Consider the following 6,000-nt stretch of genomic DNA (forward strand, 5'->3'; position numbering starts at 1 on the left):
ATAGAGGGTGCAACGGGTCAGCACCTCAAGAGTAAATGTCAGTTGGCTTTTCATAGCCGATCATTCAGAGGTAGAGAGAGCGAGTCCAAACAGCAGGTCAGGGACAGGTAGCACATCCAGTGAAAAGGTCAGGGTTTCATAGCCGCAGGCAGAACAGTTGAAACTGGAGCAGCAGCACGACCATGTGGACTGTGGACAGCAAGGAGTCATCAGGCCAGGTAGTCCTGAGGCATGATCAAAATTTTGTGGTTCTTGTCAAGATTCTAGCAGCCGTGTTTAGCACTAATTGAAGTGTATTTAGTGCTTTATCCAGGTAGCCAGAAAGTAGAGCATTGCAGTAGTCTAATCTAGAAGTAACAAAAGCATGGATTCATTTTTCTGAATCATTTTTGGACAGAAAGTTTGAGATTTTTGCAATGTTACGAAGATGGAAAAAAGCTGTCCTTGAAATATTCTTGATATGTTCGTCAAAAGAGAGATTAGGGTCCAAAGTAACTCAGTCCTTCACAGTTTTATTTGAGACGACTGTACAACCATCAAGATGAATTGTCCAATCCAACAGAAGATCTCATTGTTTCTTGGGACCTAGAACCAGGTATCTCTGTTTTGTCCGAGTTTGAAAGTAAAACATTTGACGCCATCCACTTCCTTATGTCTGAAACACAGGCTTCCAGGGTGGGCAATTTTGGGGCTTCACCATGTTTCATCGAAATGTACAGCTGTGTGTCGTCCGCATAGCAGTGAAAGTTAACATTATGTTTCCGAATGACATCACCAAGAGGTAAAATATATAGTGAAAACAGTAGTGATGCAAAAATGGAACTTTGGGGAACAACTACATTTACAGTTGATTTATCAGATGACAAACCATCCACAGAGACAGATAAGATCTAAACAAGGACAGAACTTGTCTGTGTAGACCAATTTGGGTTTCCAATCTCTCCAAAAGAATGTGGTGATCGATGGTATAAAAAGCAGCACTAACATCTAGGAGCGCGAGGACAGATGCAGAGCCTTATAGTTTTTTATATTTTCTGGGTCAAAGTTTGGATTTTTCAACAGAGGCTTTGTTACTGCAACTTTTAGTGAGTTTGGTACACATCTGGTGGATAGAGAGCTGTTTATTATGTTCAACATAGGAGGGCAAGCACAGGAAGCAGCTCTTTCAGTAGTTTAGTTGGAATAGGGTCCAGTATGCAGCTTGAAGGTTTAGAGGCCAATACTATTTTCATCAATGTGTCAAGAGATATAGTATTAAAAAACTTGAGTGTCTCTCTTGATCCTAGGTCACGGCAGTGTTGTGCAGACTCAGGACAACTGAGCTTTGGAGAAATACGCAGATGTAAAGAGGAGTCCGTAATTTGCTTTCTGATGATCATGATCTTTTGATCAAAGAAGTTGAATTTATCACTGCTGAAGTGACTTTTAGTTAGCTATGCGACAGTATCAATAATACATTTAGGATTGGCTCTATATAATAAGGTCATCGCCAAAGTGCGCAGTACACAGGTGCACAACAAACAATAACCCTATTAGACAATGAAGACATGCTTGGTGGTGCACATGGACAAATGGTCAGGTTGTAAATGTTACCTTCTCTTATTCCAGGATTACATCAACTGTGCTGAGATCAGGGTGGAGTTCACCTGTCGTCATTTCACTGTGTGTGTTTTAATAGGATCCCAATTAGCTGTTGCAAAAGCAGCTACTCTTCCTGGGATCCACACAAAACATGAAACATGACATAATACAGAACATCAATAGACAAGCACAGAACTACATTAAAAAAAAAGTTTTTACAAAAAAGCATAAGTCGCCTACATATCAATGCACGCACACAAACTATCTAGGTCAAATAGGGGAGAGGCATTGTGCCGTGAGGTGCTGCTTTATCTGTTTTTGAGACCAGATTTCCTGTTCACTTGAGCAATATGAGGTGCAACGGAGTTCCATGCAATGGCTCCATATAATTATGTACGCTTGAATTTGTTCTGAATTTGGGGACTGTGAAAAGACCCCTGGTGGCATGTCTGGTGGGTTAAGTGTGTGTGTCAGAGCTGTGTGTAAATTGACTATGCAAACAATTTGGGATTTTCAAAACAATGTTTCTTCTAAAAAGATGAAGTGATGCAGTCGGTCTCTCCTCAACTCCTAACCAAGAGAGTCTGGCATACATAGTATTTATATCAGCCCTCTGATCACAATGAAGCGCAAGACATGCCGCTCTGTTCTGGGCCAGCTGCAGCTTAACTAGGTCTTTCCTTGCAGCACTGCACCACATGACTGGACAATAATCAAGATAAGACTAAACTAGAGCCTGCTGGACTTGCTTTTTGGAGTGTGGTGTCAAAAAAGCAGACCATCTCTTTATCACGGACAGACCTCTCCTCATCTTCACAACCATTGAATCTATGTTTTGACCATGACAGTTTACAATTTAAGTTAACGCCAAGTAATTTTGTCTCCACAACTTGTTCAACAGCCATTCCATTCATTACCAGATTCAGCTGAGGTCTAGACCTTAGGGAATGATTTGTACCAAATACAATGCTCTTAGTTTTAGAGATGTTCAGGACCAGTTTATTACTGGCCACCCATTCCAAAACAGACTACCAATGAAAGAGTTGTAAGCATCAGGGTCTCCAAATGATTCATGCTAGTATAATCCTTATTTCCTCTTTCTCTCAGAAACGTGAGGTCAACACTGTGCTCTCTGACATCATCAAGCACATTATGCCGGATCGTGCCTTTGAGGATGCCTATGCTCAGCTCCAGTCCGTGATAAGGAAGATCCTCACCTACTTTCATGACTTCTCTATCCTCTTCTCCATGGTAAGACTTGGTTTGATATTCTCCAATCTCACACAATCACTCATGTTTGTCAGTGGATTGATCTAATTAGTTTCTCTATGATTCTCCCTTAGGAGCGTTTCCTTCCCTTTGTGGACATGTCCCAGAAGGACAGCATCAGGGTGGAGGTGTGTCTCTCCATCATGGACATCTTCATTTAGTACGTCTGGTTTAGGCAACACCTTCGTTGATGTCATGCTACGTGGCTAATGACACCCAAGCTAAATATCTCTTCAACTCTTTTCTATGTGAACTCAGTTTGCTTCTGTGCATGTATCCATGTGTCTATCCCGAATGTCTGTTTGTGTCTGTCCCCTCAGACACCAACAGGAGCACACTAGAGACCCTGTTATCCTCAATGCTCTACTGCACGTCTGCAAGACCATGCACGACTCTGTAAAGTAAGTAGTCAACTGTGGGTGGGTGTGTTATAAAGTGACCCTACTCTCTCTGTGTCCTTTAGCGCACTGACTCTGGAGGATGAGAAGAGATCTGGCCTCTGGCCTTACTGATCAATGGCTTCATACGCATGGTGAGTGTCTGACTGACTACCCCTCCTCTGGGTCCTCATGCACTTCTTCTCCTCCTGCATTTCCAAGGCTGACAAACAGTGATCCCCCCCCCTCCCCTCCACATGAGAACAGCCAAGGGGCCAACCATACCCCCTCATAAGCCCATATCTACATCGTCTTATCTGTGTGCACATACATGCACGCAACACCAAGACCACACCTAGACATGGTTGACCTTTATTAACTTGTATGTAGCTCTGTAATTGCAATACCGACTTCTTTTGACAGTTGATATCGATCTAGTTAAACGTTGTAATAATTTTCCAAAGGTTACACATAGAGTGCATACTGTATATGCACCTCAACTTATTGTCTTCTTTTCAGGCTGTGAACCAGCTGGCCGTGGAGACAAGCCGTGTGATGAGGGGGAGCCACTCCCATAAGACTGCTGCTTTTGTCAGGGTTTGTCACACCACAGCACTATCTACAGTACCAGTCAAAGTTTGGACACACCACATTCAAGGGTTTTTCTTTATTTCGTAAAACTATTTTCTACATTGTAGAATAATAGTGAAGACATCAAAACTATGAAAAACAATTATGGAATCATGTAGTAACCAAAAAATGTTAAAACATATTTTAGAGTTTAGATTCTTCAAAGGAGCCACCCTCTGCCTTGATGACAGCTTTGCACACTCTTGACATTCTCTCAACCAGCTTCACCTGGAATGCTTTTCCAACAGTCTTGAAGGAGTTCCCACATATGCTGAGCACTTGTTGGCTGCTTTTCCTTCACACTGCGGTCCAACTCATCCCAAACCATCTCAATTGGGTTGAGGTCGGGTGATTGTGGAGGCCAGGTCATCTGATGCAGCACTCCATCACACTCCTTCTTGGTCAAATAGCCCTTACACAGCCTGGAGGTGTATTGGGTCATTGTCCTGTTGTTGTCATTGTCCTGTTGGGTCATTGTCCTAAGTGCAAACCAGATGGTATGGCCTATTATTTTAAGGATATAGCCTACAAAGAAATACATTGTGAAGCATTTGCGAGTGAGGTCCTGAGCACCCAGGAGCATGTTTTTATCAAGGATCTCTCTGTACTTTGCTCCTTTCATCTTTGCCTTGATCCTGACTAGTCCCCCAGTCCCTGCTGCTGAAAAACATCCCCACAGCATGATGCTGCCACCACCATGCTTCACCATAGGGATGGTGCCAGGTTTCCTCCAGACGTGACACTTGGTTTTGCGACTGCACTTGAATAAACTTTCAAAGTTCTTGAAATGTTCCGGATTGACTGACCTCCGTGTCTTAAAGTAATGATGGACTGTCGTTTCTTCTGTATACCACCCCTACCTTGTTGTTGCTGTATACCACCGCTACCTTGTCACAACAACTGATTGGCTCAAATGCATTAAGGAAAGAAATTCCACAAATTAACTTTTAACAAGGCACACCTGTTAATTGAAATGCATTCTAGGTGACAAGCTCATGAAGCTGGTTGAGAGAATGCCAAGAATGTGCAAAGCTGTGATCAAGGAAAAGAGTGGCTACTTTGAACAATCTCAAATATAAAGTATATTTTGATTTGTTTAACTCTTTTTTTTGGTTACTACATGATTCCATGTGTTATTTTATTGTTTTGATGTCTTCACTATTATTCTACAATGTAGAAAATAGTAAAAAAAAAAAAAAAAATGAGTAGGTGTGTCCAAACTTTTGACTGGTACTTTATACCAACAACAACATTTTGCAGACCCTTTTATCCAAAGCAACATACAGTCATGGGAAGGGAGGATGCGTCGTCAGTTCTACAACTGAATGCATTCAACTGAAATGTGTCCTCCGCATTTAACCCAACCCCTCTGAATCAGAGAGGTGCGGGGGGCTGCCATAATCGACATCCAAAGACGCCCGGGGAACAGTGGGTTAACTGCCTAGCTCAGGGGCAGAACAACATATTTTTACCTTGTCAGCTTGGGGATTGGATCCAGCAACCTTTCAGTTACTGGCCCAATGCTCTAACCACTAGTCTAACCACCTGCCGCCTCATGCTTGCATACATTTTAAGTACGAGTGGTCCTGGGAATCCAACCCACTATCCTGATGTTGCAAGCCCATGCTCTACCAACTGAGCTACAGAGGACCATATGATATTGATTTCTCAGAGTAGACTTCAGAAATTTAGAAGAAAGTGAAATGAAAGAATCATTGGAGTCAAAGTCGCTGCTTATACATGTTCTTTGTATTTTTCCATAGAACATGTTCTAATTAACTGTCCTCTCTTATCCCTTCATGTGCTTCCTCTGAGCCATAGAGTGTTCGTAGACAGGGTAGTCTAGCTTTAGGTGCAAGAACAAAACATGGAGAGATATTCACCATCTCTATATACACAACACAGAATGTGGTTTATTTCTTAGTCGCCCTCTTTTTCTTTGACAGGTGAGGACACTAGAATTCATCAAGCGTCAGGCCCAGCAGCCAGACATGGTTCAACGCCTCACCCTGCAGTCTAGGACCTGAGGCCATCAACTACATCCCCTGTCCCATACATCTACAGGGCCTTCAGAATGTTTTCACACCCCTTGACTTTAGCATTTTGTGATACAGCCTGAATTTTAAAATTATTACATTTGGAT

Source organism: Oncorhynchus tshawytscha, linkage group LG24 (assembly GCF_018296145.1).
Source record: "Oncorhynchus tshawytscha isolate Ot180627B linkage group LG24, Otsh_v2.0, whole genome shotgun sequence".
Taxonomy (NCBI): Eukaryota; Metazoa; Chordata; class Actinopteri; order Salmoniformes; family Salmonidae; genus Oncorhynchus; species Oncorhynchus tshawytscha.